The sequence below is a fragment of the Rosa rugosa genome, chromosome 5 (genome assembly GCF_958449725.1).
Source record: "Rosa rugosa chromosome 5, drRosRugo1.1, whole genome shotgun sequence".
Classification (NCBI taxonomy): domain Eukaryota; kingdom Viridiplantae; phylum Streptophyta; class Magnoliopsida; order Rosales; family Rosaceae; genus Rosa; species Rosa rugosa.
In genome coordinates, this window is record NC_084824.1 from 18241879 (window position 1) to 18262729 (window position 20851).

The window sequence follows — 20851 nt, forward strand, 5'->3', positions numbered from 1 at the left end:
CCAAACGAATAAAAAGTCAACCCATTGACCCCTCGAAAATAAAACGTTTCGAGTAATTATTCGTCCGAAATACTTCCACATCATCCTCGAACTATGTACTCGTACAAGAAACCACTGAATTAATTTCGAAAAATCCTCGAAAAATAACAACGAATTTCTAGGGTATTACAACGAGCCACCATAAAAGGACACCCCTAATGGAGCGCACAGACATGCATATCAAGAGGCAATCGATCCTGTAAAAATCAGGCCCCCATGCCTACCAACCACGATGGTGTAGAAGAAATTTGCGATAGAGAAGACATGACAATAATTGGACTTGATTTGGGCGATTGCAAAGAAGACCAATAGCCACTCACGGAGAGAGGTACAGAGAGGTCAAGCCTGAGGGCGGCGCTCTCCCAACCCTAATAGAGATCTGCTAGGTTTCATAGACGACTTTGTTTAGTCTTTATGAAGTTGTCCATTATGAATTGGTCATTGTGTGTAATTGTACCTTTCTCTTCATTAATGGATGAAAAATACATTTGGAGCAAGTATTTTGCATCCAAACCGGTTAAGATATGTATGTCCAAACTCTTTTTAATTTACATACATTCGGCAATCTAAACTATACTTCTATTGTTCAAAAGTTAAATCAACCTTTAAAGATCGTCTCTATAGAAAAAATCAATTTAAAAAAAAATTGTTTACTCATTCGATTGCTTAAACAAATGAACAGTTTTGGTAAAAGCTAACATTCTCATGATTAACCGTCTATTTGTTTACATTAATTTTTTGCACATATGATTTTTAACGATTCATATAACTTTTGAACGGTTAAATCATGAGTTTAGATTGTTGATTTTTGGCAAATAACATTATAAGAGAGAATTTTGAGACACAATCAGACCCAATTTGGACGCAAGTGTTTTTATGGATGGATTGACACACTTTAGGTATTTATGTATGGTCACTGGAACTTAAAAACGGAACTCAAAATGACTACAATTGAGCTTCAAATGAATAATTTCCAGAGAAAACACAAATTGGGTGAAAAAAATTTAAAGGCCCAATTGCATAAGGTACAAACCCATTATCGAATCGAGATTTCGATTTCAATTTCGACTATGACTTTGAGCTTACCGACCAAATTCGGTTTGGTATCGGTTAGGCCCAAAATGATCTATTTTATACCGAGGCCAACCCAAAAATTGGGATTAGTAACATGATCTATAATTTTAATCAAGCTTAAGGGGAGAAAAAATAAAAGAGAGAATCCTTTACATTCAATCTCATCAAATTATTTGTACGTATTGGATATTTTGGGAAAAATTCATGAATAGTACCCGAAGTAACGCCCACTATGCATTTCAATACATCAAGTTCCAAAATATAAACTTTGGTACATCAAATATGAAGCCCGACCCAATATACGTACACGACGTCAATGACTCTGTCAGTCCATATACCATTACGCACATAATGAAGGGTAAAATTGGTTTTTCATTGTCAATGTATTTCCTCTCTCTCTCTCTCTCTCTCTCTCTCACCGACTCTGCTACCCCAAACTCTAGCAATGGCCTCCGACGACTTCTCCACCATGTCAGCCACCGCTGACGACGAGAAGTACGGTTTCAAGAGGCCTATGCCTTTTGTCACCACTTGAAGAATCAGAAGCACCAGATTCTGATCTAGAATCATGACCTCTATGCCTTCTGTGGCTTCACTTTTTCCTCTTCTTATCTTCTTCATAGCCACTCTCATATCCATCACCGCCTGCATCTCTTTTCATTCTTCTTTTCGTTGTCACCGATCACCACCATTGATCACCACGCCTCCGCGCACTGCCTTTCACCACCTCCGCTCACAGCCCCCATCCCCAATCCTACCCTCCATCACAGTCGGATTTTTCACCGGAGCTCGACCTCGACAACCTCAAAGCCATCAGAGTCCTCGGCAAGGGAGACATGGGGACCGTCTTTCTGGTCCACGACCCGAAATCTGACCCGTTCGGCATCTACCATTTCACTCAAATTCTTGCTCTGCACCAAGCTCAACACTAACCTGATCCAACTCTCCGGCTTCGGAAGCAGTGACAATGGCGGTCTGGGCGACGAAGTAGTAGAGGCTGGGGCCATCGAAGTGGTTCAGAAGGGAAGAGCTGGAGTGAGAGAAGCTTCTGGAGCCAAGACTCCTCCTTTGTAGCCGAGTAATGGTTCGCTGCTGATGGTAGCATCGGATTTCGGAACCTGCTTCCGATTTCCAATTGAGAGAGAGAGAGAGAGAGAGCTGGGTGCCTACCATCAGATTTCGGAACCTGCTTCCGATTTCCAATTGAGAGAGAGAGAGAGGAGAGATAGATGGGTGCTCATAGTAAAAAAAAAATGTGAAGAGACTGTTTTACCCCTTTAAATACGACAGCTGGCACCAACCTAACGGCGTTATTGACGTCGTGTATGTATACTGGGTCGGTTTTGAAACCTCATGTACCAAAGTTTATATTTTGGAACTTGATGTACTGAAATGCATAGTGGGCCTTACTTCGAGTACTATTCATGAATTTTTCCCGGATATTTTTTTCGATGAGGTATTTGTATTGGATATTTCTATGAGCATCTTATGTTAATTAATAAAGAGAAAAATTCAGTCACCGTCCCCAAACTATGCTGCCAAGGCCAATTTGATACCCGAACTCTCAAAAGTATCAATGTAATACCTAAAGATATATTTTGACATCAACGTGATGCTTCCGTCCAAAATTTGTGACGGTTCCGTTAAAAATGATCACGTGTCATACATGTGACAAATTTTTAAGGGCAAAGTCGTACTTTTACACCAATTTTGTTATATATATTTATATATATAGATATAAATATATATATTAAAAAAAAAATTATGCTTTTCATCTTCAACTTAAACCGAAGAACAAGAACCCCATGAAGAACAAAAATAGAAGAACAAGAACCCCAAAATTTCAACTCTCTCTCTCTCTCAAAATTAAACTGAATAAGCCCCAAAATTTCATTCTCAAATCGGAAACCAAAATCAACCATGGCAAGTTCCGTCAGTAGTTTCGAAGATTTCGAATTCTTGCAATTTGAAGACTCCGATCAAGATTCTCTCTGGGAATTCATCGACCTCTCCAACGCCGACTCCGACGACAACCTCCCAACCTCAACTACGACGCCGAACCACCACAAAATTCCGAGCTCATTGGGCCCAACACTTCATTCGACTCCCCAATTGCTTTGCCCATCGCCGACCTGATCCGAGCCCACACCCGTCGTCGTCAGACCCCTCTCGTTCGCCTTCTTGATCTACCTTTCCTGACCCCTCTCAATTTTGATGACCGCCGTGGCCATGATGATAATGAGTTATGGCTGGAGAGGATGAGGAAATTGGGGAAGAGGACATTTGCTCAAAGATTGCAAGGAGGTTTCCGGATTGGGTTTTCTCATGTGAAGGTGAGAGATTGAGCTTCAAGTTATATTATATTGGTTTTGTGAAGGATTTTTGGAATTTGGTTGATGCTATAAAGAAAAAAGGGTTATGTATGTGAGAGGTTTAATCGTGTTTGTTGTATTTGTTTTGTACAATGTAGCTCATGGATTGTGATGTTCTGGATGACTATAAGCTATTGATTGTTGATTAGTTCTTGTATTGATTTGAACTTCGTTGGTTTTGATACAGAAAAAGAGGGCTTTTTGGTGCTTAGTTGGGGATTTTGAGATAATGCTGAGGAAGCGGACCAGGTCAACTCAAAAGGATCAAGATCAACACCAAATGGGGCATATGCCAATTTCTAATGCTCAGTCTGAGTCACATTTCTGGTCTGATGTTCTTGGACCGAATCTGAAAAGCAATTTTTTTTTTTCATTGTCCCTGGTTTGTTTTTGGGGTTGATCTCCTATAGGTTTAACAAATTTTGATTCAGTTAGAAGCCCAACTTCGCCTCTAGATTTTAGGGTGTTTTCGAATCTAGGCAGCCCCTTTAGGTCCCCAAGACCACCTCTTCATGGGCATAAGAGGAGCTGGGGTAGTAAAGTAGGCTTGAGCATGAGTCGATGATGATGATGATGTCAAGTTTTCTGGGAAAGTTCCCAGATCATCAGAGAAGAAGAAGAAGAAGCTAGGAAAAAGAAAAAGAAAAAAAAATGAATTAACAAAAGAAAATGGTACATTGGTCTTTTTCTTTGTTTTTAGTCTTCATGTAATTGCCACGTCACTTTTTTAACGGAACCGTCACAAATTTTGGACGGAAGCATCACATTGATACTTTTGAGAGTTCGGGTATCAAATTGGCCTTGGCAGCATAGTTTGGGGACGGTGACTGAATTTTTCTCATTAATAAACTATGCAAGTTTAACTGAAAAAAGACAAGAAAAAGCAATGCAAAGTCTTTTTCAAAGAAAAAAAAGAAAAAGTCTTGCCATGCTAGTACTTGTTGTACCTGAAAGTAGTACCTAGTACAAATTAATTTCACATGCACACATGGATCAAACCAAAATGTACGAGTGCCCTATTGTCCTAATGTTCACAGAACTCTAACCCAATGAAATAACATGTATTCACGGATCTTCTAGTTCGAAAATCATTGCTGCTACAGAAAATCAGTACTGAAGACTGAAATATTTTTCGGTCAATGCTTATTTATTTTCATTTTCTGCTAGCGGATTAAAATTTGATAGTCAGGGTGGGCACATCATCACCCCCTTACAGCTTGACACCTATCATAAAAAATGTACAATATATGTGACTTAAATTTGCGTTGCGCCATAATCCTTTTCCTACTAAAGACCTTGAAAATTTCATTGTTTAAGAACGATTCAGTGTGCTATGATAAAAACTTATATATCACTCTCTAATTGCATCTGAAAACAATGTGCATATATGACTGGAAATACAAAGCCAGAATCATAAAAAAAAAAAAAAAATACAAACCCAGAAATTATGAAAGATACTTGGAGTTGAGAAAGTAGGGAGAGTCCCTACACTCATGTCAATCATTTCCTCACTAGGTCTCTCCCACTCAAAGCACTGAATCAGTGATCCTAAGGCCAGCCCTATCCGGTATGCTAAGCCTTCACTAGGATAGCTTCACCTTCCTTGACCAAATGGCAACTACATTAAACCATCTCCTTCTCCTTGTACATTTTGGAACCTCTCTAGCTCAAATTGTTCAGGCTGTGCCCACAACTTAGGATCAACCTGTACATTACCACTATCATTCTTCCACAGGGAACATGGAAGCCTCCGATGGTGTTCTCTGATGATTCATCTATGATGCATCTAAGATAGGGAAGCTTGTCAAGGTCTGATTCCTCAATTAGCCTGCTCTGCCCTATGTGGTTATCAATCTCAGATCGTGCCATTGCAAGGGCTCGTGGGTTATTGAGAAAAAGTGATTGAGTGTTTCCATGGTTCCAGCTGAGGTGTCTTATCCTGCTGTTAACATCTTAGACAGTCAGACGGATCAGTTAGATACAAATTATGAAGTATGAATTTGCATACATGAATCTAGTTTGCTAGAACAGTGTAATTTGGAGTTGGAAAACACCTTATTACTACAGAGGGGTTTTGCAAATATCTTACAATAAAAACAAAAAAAAAGATGTATACCAATTATGCTAAAATAAAATTATAAAAATTCATTTATTAGGTTGAAAGTTGGTTTGTGCCTTAACATTTAAAGAAGTAGGAATGTTTTAAGCTGAAAATTAATGCAGTTGGCTTAGATTTTAGAGTTTGGCTAAGAGATCCTATATGCATCATGCCCCTTAATCCCTTATGTTTTGGTTGGTATAGGTTCAGTTCCTCGCAGTGACTACAAGACATATATCCACCATGGTCTTGCTCATCTGTTCAGAAGCAGAGTCACTCTGCTTTTGTCTATGTTGTTCAATCAAATTTTGCAGGATCTTATTCCTGTTCTTCTGCAATATTACCAACTTCTTCTCAACTTTAGTTACTCAGTTCAAATTTGGTACGAAATGCTATGTTAGTAACCCCTGTCAATTGAAATGACACCGCTACAATTTGTTGAAACCTTTTAGCTTCCTCCAAATCTGCTATACCTTCCCTATAGTATCTCTTCCCAGCAACCATCCTAATCATAAAATTAAGAGTGAGTTGAAAAAACGTTGATTTCATCTCTAAAGTCCAATACTCACCACCATTACAGCCTCGAGAAAACCAGCAAACAAGTGACCTGACTTCATCTGCACGTATACCAGGAAACATCTGAAGGCTGTTGGATGACAATAATTTAAGGAAAGCTTTGTGTCTCAAGTTATGCCAGTAGGAGCTATGAGAAGCCCAGCTAACCACGGTATAGTTATATCCAAGGTGTTTACCGACAAGCAGCTTTTGGTGGTTTGCAAAAGCGATGTCATGCTTGGTGAATCATTCCTCAGCTGTAGAAGGGGAGGATATACAAGGCCAATGGACGAGTAGTGATGCTAATGGACAAGGGCAAATGGACAAGAGTAGTGATGTCAATGATGCAAGCTTGTATAAGTCCAATATGTCGTATACAAGTGATAAATTACTGAGACTTGAGAGAGATTTTCCCTCTTGTACTATATACATTGTCTTCTGCAATTCGTTTTGGTTTATGGATGAGGGAGGTATGGATTTCCATGCTTCAAAACCAATTTTCTTGGCGATAAATTTTGAAGCTCCCAAGGAGTAGTGTCTGAGCTCTAAAGTCTAGTAGATTATTCAAATCATTTAGTTGCTGGTAAGGTTGGAATTTGATTGTATAAAAGATGCGCACCAGATTGTTCTAGTTTCCGGAAATATTGAAATCGCAGAGGACTTCCTAGTAGCCTCAAGTTCTTTTTATGTAGTTTTTCTAATGAATTTACGGAAAATTGATTGAAGAATTTCTTTTGATCCAAGGTAACACAAGCTTCAGTTATCAACTAGAGGTAGGTAGTCTTTTTAGGGTCCATTTGTATGGTTTTTTTTGCAGATGATTTGTCGCTACATCTTTGTTTACTTTGGATTCACTTATCATATGGTTAAGAAGATGGAAGGTTATTGATAACTACTAGGTTAATTTATGTTCCCTGAATCACTGCAGCAAGTAAACCACACAGTCCTTTTGGCCTCAGTAATGTTGATTATTGTATATGTTTGGCCGAGCCAGATTGTAATTTGAAGTTGTAAACACTTTGGATTCAAAGCATTCATTGACTTATCTGAATGTATATTTAAGGTAATTGCAAAATGGTGCACTCATAAGCTTCTTAGTTGTTTTCCTTCTGCAAGTTGTCTCTCCTGTTGGGGTATTATAGGTCTCAGACGTTCTGGGCTTGACGACATTCCCGTGAGACCTGGAATTGAAATGAAATCCTAAATGTTTAAAAGTTAAGAAATACTGTCCTTGAAGATTTCCAGGTCCACTAATAGCTATAGTAGTTACACATCATTTGCCGTTCTTTTGCTCCAAATAATTCAGTTTGTCATCGAGAAGCTTCTGTATGTGATTTTGTGTTGAACTATTTGAAATCTAATAAGTTTACTTGGTATTTAATTCAATCAGGAGTTGTGATCATGCTTGTGAGACGTGCTACCATCAGAGTGAACCAACATATTTAAGTTATTACAAGATGCCTACCAGGTAAATGCCTGTGACACTTGACATAAACTGAATATCAAAATCTAATAGCATTTGAAAACAATGTTTTTATTTGAAAACGATGTACAATCAAAGATATTAGAGACTTAGAGTTGAGAAAGTAAGGCCAGCTGCCGCCAGCATTGTTGGGCGTGGCCTGCATTTGGCTAGCAAAGGTTTGAGCTCTAGGCATGGCGAGCCTAGCTTCTTCAGTCATGTCTACCATTCTGTCACCACCAGTTCTCTCCAACTTAAACTACTGAATCAGTAGCCCTTAGACCAGCTCTCTAATCCAGGTTGCTAAGCCTTCGCCAGGACAGCCTCTCCTTCCTGTCCCAAAAGGCAACCACCTAAAACCATTTCCTCCTCCTTGTAGATTCTGAAACCTCTCTGGCTTAAATTGCTGAGGCTGTGCCATTCTGTATTGCCCGGCATTCATCAACACCGTTGTTTGACGTGGAACGTGGAAGCCTCCGACGGTGCAGTCCTCTGATACCTCATGTGGGGTGCAGAAGTGGGGCTGCTGGAATGCTGGGTACATTTGGAGGGTCTCATTTATGATGCAACTAAGATAGAGAAGCTTTGGCAAGGTATAATTCCTCAACTAGCCTGCTTTGCGCAATTTGCCCATTAGTTTCACTCTTGGCCTTTACAAGGCTTCTGCATTGCTGAATGCTGAGGGAAAGTGATAGTGCCCATTCCATGGTTCCAGATGAGGGGTCATCTGTTCCTGCTGTTAACATGACCTGTTACAAAATGCATTAGACCAAATTAGTATGTTGCATAATGTGAAGTGCCAATTAGCATACAGTATGGTAAGAAATTTAGAGTAGAAAAGTGAAAACAAGAGCCATGGTAAAAAAACAAAAAAACAAAAAAAGACGCTAGGTGGAAAAGTGGAAAGTCTGGATTCTCCCTTACCAATAGAATAGTAAATAATCTCTAGCTGAAAGTTATGACAGTTCTTGGATTTCAGAAGACTAGCTAGGGTTTAGAGATCTTACATGCAAAATGCCCCTTATGTCATAATATTCAGGTCCAGTTCCTTGCAGTGACAACAAGACATCCACCAAGGTCTTCCTTTTCTGTTCTTAAGCAGAGTCAGTCTGCTTTTGTGTATATATCAACTCTTGAAGGAATTTATCCCTCTTCTTCTGCAGTATCACCAACTCTTCTCAAGCCTATTTCCTGCTACATACTTTAAAACTGGTACATAATCTCCAATTTTAGCAACCCTTCAATTGAAATGTCTCTACCACAATTTTTTCAAACCTGTAGCTTCCTCCGATCTCGATTCCGCTATAGCCTCCCCACAGTATCTCTTCCCAGCAATCCTCATCAGGACATTAAGTGTTAGCTGGAAAATAGTTGACTTCATCTCTAAACTCTGGAACTTACCACCATTAGACCCTCGATAAAGCCGGCAAATGACTCACCTGATTTCATCTGCCTGTGTCTCTTCAGAGCATCTTAATGTCTGAGATAACTTCCTTGAACCGTTGCACCATTTCCTACTCTATCCATCAATATGTTTTGGCATGAATTAAGACTTAAAAATTTCATTGTTTAGGGAATTTTTGGTCGGTGCTTTTCCTACTTTGAATCTGCTACAAATGTGCAACTCAACTGGAAGTACGACAGACTGAAGGAGAAACACTGTTCAATAATCTTATGCTCACAACTATGCATTGCCTGAATGGGAAATACAATTGACAATCATAGCTTGCCTTTATAATTTTATTCACTTGGTATATAATATTAGAAGAAATAAAAAATGATGTAGAAGGATTTTGTGAAGAACATGTAAAAGTGCAGGTGGCCCTTAGATCTTGAATCCAAATGTTGTTCGATGTTTATCTCTGAGACCAATGACTCTAGGGTGGTCCATATATTACTGAAAGTTTCAAATTTAGTTGAAGAATAAACTAATTTTTTTTTTTGTTGTTGAGATATTTTAGGCTAATTGTGTCAGTTATATGATATGCAAATGCAGCGGGTGTAGGATCGATCCAACTCTTATTCATGTCAATTGATGATATGTAGCCCTAGGAATCCTTCAAGTGTAAGGTCCAACTCTTATTCAAAGTTTATATGATTGCTGAATGGTGATGGTTTTTAGGTATTGGATAAAAACCAAGCCAGGTTGGTAATAGTTGGTAAGTTTCAGACTAATGTTGAGAAGGATATACAGAAGCAAGTGTATGGAAGTAATCTTGCTATTCAAATTGCTACTATTATGCATCAATAAGAATGTAAAATGGATACTTTACATTTACACTAATTTGGGTCTTGCACTAAAACTTAAACTGCTAAGTGGCCGGCCGGGTAAAGCTTAAGCTTTGCCTAAGCCAATCAACACCAACAGATCAATACACTTTCTCTTCACAATATTCATATTCAAGTAATAAATAGTTGATAGCTAAATTTATAAGCTATTGATTTTCCTTATTCACACTTAAGATTGTCAATTGTAGCAAGAGTAAACAAGGGTCTCTCCCGCAGAAGACTATGGTTCTAACTATTGAAAACAATGTCACAAAAGTGACCACTGTTCCTAGCGAACAGCAGTCGAAAATCTAATTAAAAACCTAATCTAAACTATTCAGAAATTATAAAAATTTACAGAGATGTACTAGACACATAGGGCGTCGAGCACACAAAATTTGGTGATGATTTTTGAAATTGATTTACTATTCTAAACAAATACAAAAAGATGGAGCACAGAAAGTGACGAAAAGAGATTTTTGATTTGGTTTTAGAAAACAATGAGAATAAAGCTAGCTAGGGAAGATGCATCCACCCCCGACAATCACACATAAGATAATTTGTTCAATCCTAGCTAATTCAATTAATCTAGATGAAGATGCTCAGGTTAGCTTGGTACGCTTGAACACAACCTATTACCCTTTCTTACTTCGTACGCTAGGCAGGAAGTACTGCTCTACACCTAGACTATTCCCTAACATGCAACCTAAAGGTACGCTTATTAGATTTAACAAGAAGAGATCATTAAGGTCTAAAAGGGTTTGAGACATCACTAGGAATCGCAATAAACTTAGCGCCTTGCTAAACCTAGGACTTAGCTTACTTGATAGTGAAAACTAACAATTGCTTCTCTAGAAGGTTTGAGGAGTCCAAATATTGACACAGGCATCAAACAATCAAAGCGGTAGAATCCTAACATGCATACTAAGCGTGCACTCAAAGCATACAAGCAAGCATTCATCAATGGAAAAGTAGTAAACTAAAGTCTCATCTTGAACTAAAAGAAAATAAAATCAAAAGTCAAATCATCTTGTAATTCATGTCTAGGGGCTTCAAGCAGCCCCCTAACTAATAAAAACTAGTTAAACATGGAAGAAACAAAATAAAATAAAGAAGGGGAGGAAGAGAGAGAGAGAGAGAGAGAGAGAGAGAGCCAGCTGCTGCATATTGATGCCCTTTTATATGTTTAGAGGTTGCTTTCATTTTTCTTGTTGTGTAGGAAATCCAAAACCTAAAAGAATTAGGGTTAGCGTGCTTAGGTGGAGTTTTCCTATTGGCTCTTGAACTTGATGACTCATTCCAACCACTCACATCGCACCACTTGTCCCTATTAAGTTGGAATATGAAGAACAAACTCTTCCTCAGGCTTCCCTGTGTGATTTGGGCCTCGAAACATAAATTCCCGTCCAATCTCAGATTCACGCGCAGCCTGACCTTCTTGTACTAAATTGGCCATAACTTCTTATAAAAAAATAATATTGACAAACAGTAAAAAGATAGGAAACTAGACATCCAAGGCTTTCCATCGATATAAAGATCAACATCTGGTTCATCCGGAACTGGTCTCAGTGCTCTGTCGAAATTGATTGATCTGCACAGGCAGATTTGCCGATTTTGCACTTCAATCCCTCTTTTGCTTCTTTTCCCTTCCTTTGCTCCAAGATACTTATAAAACAAATAAATAAAGTAAATAACTAGAAAATACACTAAACTAACAAAAAAAGTATGGAAATTAACGTTATTAATATCGCATAAATATGCTTGTATCAATAGTACACTCCCAAGAGTGATTGTATCAGTTCCCTCACCCATGACTGTTGTCATTGCCATTTCTCTCAAGCTCAACCACAACCATTTTCATCTTCAACGCGTCGTCATTTTGCTGGAAAACTCATGCATTGTAGTGTCAGCCTGATCAGGTCCCTCAACCCTTCTGCAGTGAAGCTTCTAGCTAGCCGGCTATATATCCACCAAATTATTTGAACTCAGCTGTGATTACACCTACACAAAGTTCAATAAAGTGAAACAGAAGCCAATCATTCAGGGCGTTGTCTGCAAATACATAACCTTCAGATAAAGTACGAGTTGCAAAATACAAGTAGGAGACCAAATGGCTGGAGAAAAGGGTACGTAATATCTATTTATTTTGTTAGAAAACAGTAAAGACACTCGGGAGACGCACAAAATTGTACAGCGGACCTCATCGATCTCTTACAAAAGTGGGAATAAACTCACATACTTGAGTCTTTCGCTGTTCTTACTTCTAAAGAACTGTGATTAGTAATGTGATCGGACATGCGGGTATGTGACACAACCATATTTCTGAAGGAATGGATGGATTTCAAAACTTTTTAATTAGTGCGGAATTAGTTTAACCATTAAACTACTAACTAAACATAAAATCCATTCCTTTAACCCATGATCTTGGCTTATTGTGATATGTATATAAACATAGCATGCATAGTAAGGAAGAACAAAGAGGGAGTTTATGTTCTACTCACCCTTGGAGCGTGATTTTAATCCGATCCAAGTGAACCACCAAAGTTCCTCTCCTTGATCTCTCCTTGTGTGTGTTTCCTCCACCTTGAAGCACCTTGGATTAAGAACTCCTTCTTGTACTCCTTCTTGTGCTTGTAATCTTCTCTTTGATGTAACAAGTAAAGCCACAAAAGGATATGGCCTCTAAGGATCTTCACCAAGTGAATCAAGAGATGAAGAAAGATGAAAGAAAAGAAGAAATTATGCAAGTGTTCTTCTTTCCTTTAATTTTGTAATGGACCAAGAAAGAACTCTTTCTCTCTCTCTATCTCAAATCTGAAAATAATAGTGTGGAGACACTCTTATTCTCTTTGTCCATGCTTTCACTTTTATATAATAGGAAATAACTCCAATTACTAAAAGAAAATATTGACTTTCATAAAGCCAATATTTTGGCTGGTCCATACTTGTTATTGGGCACTAAAAATGTGTCTTGGGCTTTCATTTAAATCTCATTTAGTGAAGCCCAAGTCCACACGAAAAGCCCGACAATCGTTTAGGCCCAATAGGTTCGGTTTTACCCGAAAAACCTAATTATGTCCAAATAATAAATCTAATTAATTATTTGGTCATAACCAACTCTTGTTTAATCTTCTTCATATACAATCTCAAGGATCCACTTATATGGTGTGCGATCTCTTAGGTTCTAATTAACAAGGCAGTGAAGTTTATAGAAACCATTCTATTTTGTTTACGAATCAAAAACTCCATTTTTGATTCTCCCTTGTTATTAGGATTATAAATGTTTATTAATCCTCGGGGACTTCACAAGTCATGAGTGACGTCTTGCAACATATCATGACTACCCTAGTTAATGTAGAATGACAAAGAACCTATTCAATTGGAATTACAATACAATACGGTCCTTCTCTAACACTATGTTCTAAATCACATCATCGGGGTATGGAATTGATATGTCAATCCCCTAATGTGATTTTCATTCTTATGTGATTCTTAGAATGTGATTAAAAACTCCTTTTTAATCTCATTCAATGCTTTGGCCAAAGACTCATTGAATCACATCTTTGAACATACACCTTATTTACTTAAGGATAGAGATTCCTTATTGTACACTCACATGTCTCCATGACCGAATTGATTATACCAATGAATGCATCTATTATATCCATTAAGGGACACAATGTTATTGCATCATCAAGAGATAATCCATTCACTCATAAGACAACTATGGTGTCTCAGGTCAAAGGACTAATTTGTATTATTGCAATTTAGAGTTCAAGTTTGACATGTAAGTAAGACTCCATACAAGAACTCTAATGATCGCGTTCAGTGTACTCTTTAAGTTAAGAGCACCCACATACTTGTATTAGTGTCTCTACATAAATGACAAGAGACATATCATCCTCCATATTGAGCATACATAGTATGTGCTAGTCTTTCCGGATTATCAATGTCCAAGTGATAATCCTATGACTAGGAACCTTTTAGGATAAGAGTGTGAAAGAGTAAAGGTCTCACACATCTAACTCTTTAGATTACTTTCTCTTTAACTCATATTCCTTGGACATTGTTCAATCAAATATTAAATATAAGCAATGAACAATAAACTTGCCCTTTTGATTAATAATAATTACATCAAAATGATTGTTTTAGGACATAATTCCTTCAATTTCTACACAGGCATTGAAAGGAATCAGAAAGGAGTTTTTTTTTTTCAAAACTGAGAAATTACTTGTGCTTACCCATTGATATAAGCTTTCATTAGATCCCAAGGAGATGATATCGAAAGCCTCCTGTCCAGTTAGAAGCTCTTCATAAGGAAAACTCAAAAGCTGTACACATCTCTCACTTTAGGGGCAGTTCTCTCTGATGATCCAACCCTAGCTAGTATGAATTGGCACATATACATGAGTACCTAAGTATTGATGAAAAATCCAGCTTTAACTGCATTCCACATTACCAAACATAGAGTTCATTCAGAAGATATTGAATTACTCTGGATCTTTAAAAAACTGACACCGGATGTGCGAGAAGGACCTTCTTCTTCTATCTTTGTAAGTAGTTTTGAGATCCCTGCAACTGTAGCACTGAACTTCTCATCAACCAAGACATTGGCTGTTTTGAAGTTCTTGTGTACGATAAGAGGTTTTAGCCCATGCATGTGGCACAAACCTTCTAGTTAGAAACCAAAAACGTTCAATCAAAATGGTTCTTATCTCCCCAGTTCTATAAGGTCTAGGACAGTTATAGAATAACTGTTTTTCTGAGTCTATATACCTTAATAGAGCTATAGATAGCTCTAGTTTAGTTGATGATATATATATATATATATATATATATATATATATATATATATATATATATATATATATATATATATATATATATATATATGTAACTTGCATAAGTATGTGCATGCATCAATAGTTAAAAACCAGTATGATCAGTATAAGGATCAATCACTTCATGGTTAGCCCTAATTTTGAGGGAAAACCACTTTTGAACCAATTTCCTAAACTTAATATAACTGGACTGTCATAGATTTAAGGATGTAGAAGAATAATGTTTACATTTGTCATTGTGTTGTAGATATAGCTTCTCCATATATAATTGATTAACACAAATCAACTCTGAACTTTCAACACTTAAAAGAGGAACCCCTTGCATCGAGTTGCAAAGCATGAGTTCTGGTATGTTTACTCAAAGTTTTTTTTGGTCAATGTTTTCTCAAATTAACATATAACAAATTGTTATAACTTGTGTATTAGGAGACCCTTAAAAGTCTTTATTCTAGTTCAGCCTCCATTACTTTTTTCACACCATTCTAACATAACAGATTCTACATGTATTTTCTGAATTTGAATATAATGTAACACATGTGCTCAAATTTCTTGTTCCCAATTGTCGAGAATTGGGACGTTCTCTCTTTCTGAATAATATTTTTCTTTCTCTTGTCAGATTGGCTAGAATTTCTTAAGCATCTCTTCGGTTTAATTTCGAAGAGACTAGCGCCATTACTACACAGTTTACGATCCAATGTTGTTCGTATGTCATGGCCATGGCACTATGTATCAAAGGATAATCAGACAATTGCAACCATGCACTAATGTGTCAAGTAGTCATTGACCTCCAATGCTATTAATCCACACTGATGATAAATTTATATGGACTCTATACGACGTAATGGATAACAAGTTCATTGATTTGCAAATAAGATTGCCTATGAAGCGATTTTGTGGATGTTCAAAAGGATGGTTAATATCTGTGGAGAGAGATTTGACAATAACCCTAATAAACCCCTTCTCTAGGGTTAAAGAATTTCCATAATTCGGCTTCCCAAGATAGCCATTCCAGTCTGCTACCATGAACTAGGAAACTATTGTGTCTACAAAGCTACGATTTCAGCAGACCCAATTTTAAATGCAAAGGATTGCACTGTGGCGGTCATATATGAGGGATGCCTGGAGTTGGCTTTTCTAAGACTTGGTAAAGACACAACGTGGACTTATATTAACTGGAGGATGTCTGAGGATGTTGTTCAAATTGAAGACAAGCATTATTGTGTTGATGGTTATGGCGAACTTATGGCTTTTGACATTAATAACAATATAGAAAATATTGCACCACCAGAGGATGAATTGCTGATGAGAAGCTGCAAAGAGATATATCTCGTGGATTCGGTTGAGAAAGAATTATTGACGGTTCATAGGTACATTAGCTATAGAGAGTTGAAACATAAGACAAAGTTCTTCAAAATTTACAAATTCGATGATGGTAAGTGGATCGTGTAAAACCATAGTTACATGCTCACAACATATGCACAACAATCATAATAGGATTAAGGCTTACCTTCAGCAATCACTGTCATGGATTCCATCTTATGCAGCTGCTAAACACGATCACTGAATATGGTCTTCTGTTACTTACCAACTTGCTTCTCAATGGACAGAACAATATGCAATAGTCGTGGTAGTAATCAGGGACCAATTCATCTGTATATATATGAGACTTAAACCTCAAGAAGCTTCCCATTAAAGCATTCCTTGTCGGTTTAGGTTTCACTCTTAGATTCCTAATGTATCACAACTTGTAGCCTTTCTTGTCGACTAAGCAATGAATTACTATCCTTAATGAATTGATACACTATTCATTAAGTTACTAGTATTGATTTACTGTTTGTATCCATGTTAAACTAGGATTGATATTAAGCTAATCATCAATTACTTTATGATGATATGTGTTATGTCCATATTTGATCTTACAATCTCCCCCTTGGACTCACACATATCATGCTCGATGATTTGCACCAGAGAACATCAAAACCTACTTAACTTACTGAAGTGCGCGCCAGATAACAAACTCAAATCGAAAATCCATTCCAACATGGTCAGATCACAGTTATTTATGCAGAGCAAGAAACAATATACATTTTAACAAAAATGCAGAGTTTCAAAACCACTAACATAAGCTTCTGCAATCCACATATGTTCAACCAGAAGTGATACAATATATGTTAATGTGTATCAACAAGTAAACATATATTAGGTCCTACTTTATGTTTCTAAATCCAGAAACTCAAGCAAATTCACTGAACACTGATGGCTTAAAAATATTGCTTGAACCTTAACATCATGCTTCACATGATTTAAGCCATCTGATAGCAAGTATGATATTCAAAACAAGATGATAATTTCCAAAATAAAACAATAAAGCTGCAGCAAAATCATAACTGGAAATACCTCAAAAGTTTATTGATAATAATAAAATCTGTCATTACAAACAAGTTGTGATAAATAAAGTCAAAAGACCACAACTAAAAAAATACAAGAACTCAAAAACCTTAGAAATTTAAATTGCTCCAACTGGATTAACTCTCTACTGAACCTAAGCATCTAGACTAGCTAAAACTCCAATGTTGGCTGTATGCTTCTGGAATGCTGCTACTGACAATGCCTTGGTGAAGGGGTCTGCTAGCTGTGAATTCGTGTCAATGCTCAAAACAGCTATCTCACCATGCTTAACCCTTTCTCTAACACTGTAATACTTTAAATCAATATGCTTAGAATTATTTGATCTTTTACTGTTCTTGCTAAAGAAAACTGCAGCTTCATTATCGCAATAAATCACAAGTGTGTCTGCCACAATGTGACTTAACACTTTGGTCTGCATCAAGAAATTCCTGATCCAAAGTCCTTCACACACAGTTTCATATACTGCAATAAATTCAGCTTGCATGGTGGAGGTTGAAACTAGAGTTTGCTTCATGGTTTTCCAAGCAACTGCACCTCCTGCTAGCATGTACACGTATCCACAAGTTGACTTCTTGGAGTCTGGATAATTCCCTTTCCCTGCGAAATCAGAATCTGAAAATCCAACGAGGTTCAGATCCTCCACTTGCCTATAAACTAGCATGTGACTTTTAGTTTTCTGCAGGTATCTCAACACTTTCTTCCCAGCTACCCAATGTTCATGGCTTGGATTAGACTGAAATCTTGATAAAATCCCTACTGCAAAAGACAAGCCTGGCCTAGTGCAGACTTGTGCATACATGAGACTTCCTACAAGTCTAGCATAAGGCTTTGACTCCATATTTTCTTTCACAACATCACTTTTGGAACTTTGCTTCTTGGTTAGTTTATCTCCTTTGGACATGGGGACTTCTCCAGTTGCACACTTCTCCATACCAAATCTCTTCAAAACTTTGGTAATATAATTCTGTTGAGACAAACCAAGTAGTCTCTGTGCTCTATCTCTTTTAATCTCAATGCCTAGTACATAGGATGCTTCTCCTAAGTCTTTCATGTCAAAATTCTTTGACAGAAAGCTCTTGGTGTCTTTAAGCAGTTTAATGTTACTGCTAGCCAAAAGTATATCATCAACATAAAGTACTAGGAAAATAAAATTGTTCCCAACTGTCTTCAAGTAAACACACTCATCAACAAGATTCTCTGTAAATCCAAAAGTAGAAATCACAGAATCAAATTTCTTGTACCACTGTCTAGAAGCTTGTTTAAGGCCATAAATTGATTTTCTTAACCTGCATACTAAGTTTTCACTTCCAGCTTGCACAAAACCTTCTGGCTGCTTCATATAAATCACTTCATCTAGTTCACCATTCAAAAAGGCTGTCTTAACATCCATTTGGTGTAGCTCCATATCAAAGTGAGCAACTAAAGCCATGATTATTCTAAATGAGTCTTTTGTAGAAACTGGAGAAAAAGTCTCAGTAAAGTCAATGCCCTCCTTCTGTGTAAAACCCTTGGCAACTAATCTTGCTTTATGTCTCTCTATATTGCCATTTGCATCTCTTTTGGTTTTGAAAACCCATTTACAACCTATAGGTTTCTGATTTGGGTCAGGTTCAACTAATTCCCAAACTGCATTTTGACTCATGGAATTAATTTCTGCTTCCATTGCTAGCTGCCATTGATGAGATTCACTACTTTCAATGGCCTGGTTAAATGTAGTTGGATCATTGTCCTCTGCACAATCTATTTCAATTTCTGCTTCTTGCAGATAAACAATGTAGTCACTATCTTCCCCCCCATAAGTTGGTTTTCTTGCTCGCTGTGATCTTCTAGGCTGAGGGTTGTCAGTTACGTGGTCAGTTACCTGACCAGTGACAGTTACTTGGTCAGTTACATGGTCAGTGACATGACCAGTGACAGGTACTTGACCAGTTACTTGGTCAGTGACATGACTAGTTACAGGTACTCGACCAGTGACTTGGTCAGATACTTGACCAGTTACATGGTCAGTGACTTGTCCAGTGACAGTTACTCGGTCAGTGACATGGTCAGTTGCTTGACTAGTTATAGGTACGTGATCAGTTACTTGGTCAGTTACTCGACCAGTGACTTGATCAGTTACTTCTTGTTCTAAAGGCAATGCTACGCTTATATTCTCATCCGACACAATTTCCTCAAAATCTGAGGATAAATCCTCAAGGTTTGTATTGTGAACTTTTTCACTTAGAAACTTTACTTGATGTGTTTCAAAAATTCTAGGTGAATGATAAGCAGAATATAATTTATAGCCTTTAGATTTATCTGGATAACCTATAAAATAGCAACTAACTGTCTTAGGATCAAGTTTATTCAAGCTTGGATTATAAATCCTAGCTTCTGCATGACATCCCCAAACATGGCAGTGATGAAGACTAGGTTTTCTGCCACACCAAAGCTCAAAAGCAGTATTTTCTATGGCTTTGCTAGGTGTTCTGTTGCAAATATAATTTGCAGTTTTTAAAGCCTCACCCCACAGAAATTTAGGCAAACCTGTTGTACACATCATGCATCTAACCATGTTCAAAAGAGTCCTATTCTTTCTCTCTGCAACACCATTCTGTTGTGGGTTATAGGGTGTTGTATATTGAGCTTTAATTCCATTGTCTTGTAAAAACAAGGCAAATGGACCCTTTTGTTGGCCGGATTCAGTGTACTTGCCATAGAACTCACCTCCTCTATCTGATCTTACTGTTTTGATTTTCTTTTCTAGTTGATTTTCTACTTCAGACTTAAAGATTTGAAAGGCTTTCAATGCTTGTGCCTTTTCTGAAAGTAGATAAATATAACTGTATCTAGAAAAGTCATCAATGAATGTGATAAAATACACATTTCCACAGATAGTTTGATGCCTAAATGGTCCACATATATCAGTGTGTATGCGTTCTAATAAATTTTGGCTTCTATATGCAGTCTTCTTTCTAGTATTAGTTATTTTTCCCTTAAAGCATTCAACACAGTCTGTTAGATCAGAAAAATCAAGTTCATTTAGGATGTTGTTTTTCACCAAAATTTTCAGTCTCTCTTTTGAAACATGGCCGAGTCTTCTATGCCATAAAAATGCAGACTTTTCATTTAGTTTGGTTCTTTTAACACCTGTTAAAGTGCTAGTACTGTTAGTGTTATTTTCAACAAGTAAAATTTCTTGTTGAGCCATTGAACAATTTAACTGTAAATAATCATTCATAATAACACCAGAACCAATTTGAACAGAATTTTTAGAAATAAGAATTCCATTACTATCCATAACAAGTCTACAACCAGATTTTACTAAAAGAGAAACTGAAACCAAATTCCTTCTCATGGAAGGTACATAAAAAACATTGTCCAGAACTAATAATTTTCCTAATCCTAAATCGAGCTTTAAGGTTCCAATAGCCTTGACTGCTACTCTCATGCCATTTCCTACACACAGGTTCACTTCATCACTTTTTGGGATTCTCCTCCTTATGAATCCCTGCAAAGAATTAGTAATATGAATAGGTGAGCCTGAATCTATCCACCAAGACTGTGGTTCAACATTTATAAGATTAATTTCTAAGGAAAAAACTGTATTAGAAAAAATCTTACCCTTTTTGGCTAACCAGTTCTTATAGCCAGTGCAGTCCTTTTTCATGTGTCCTACTCTTTTGCAAAAGTAGCACTTGAACCTGAATGGCCTGTTTTCCTTGGCCACTACAGCTGTTGAACTCTTAGTTAT

General features: G+C 37.3%; 1 pseudogene; it reads right to left on the reverse strand.

The window, feature by feature from the left end:
* Nucleotides 1-4836: 4836 nt before the first annotated feature.
* On the reverse strand, nt 4837-6570 carry LOC133711292 (cytochrome P450 81D11-like; annotated as a pseudogene).
* Between the last annotated feature and the right edge of the window lie 14281 nt (nt 6571-20851).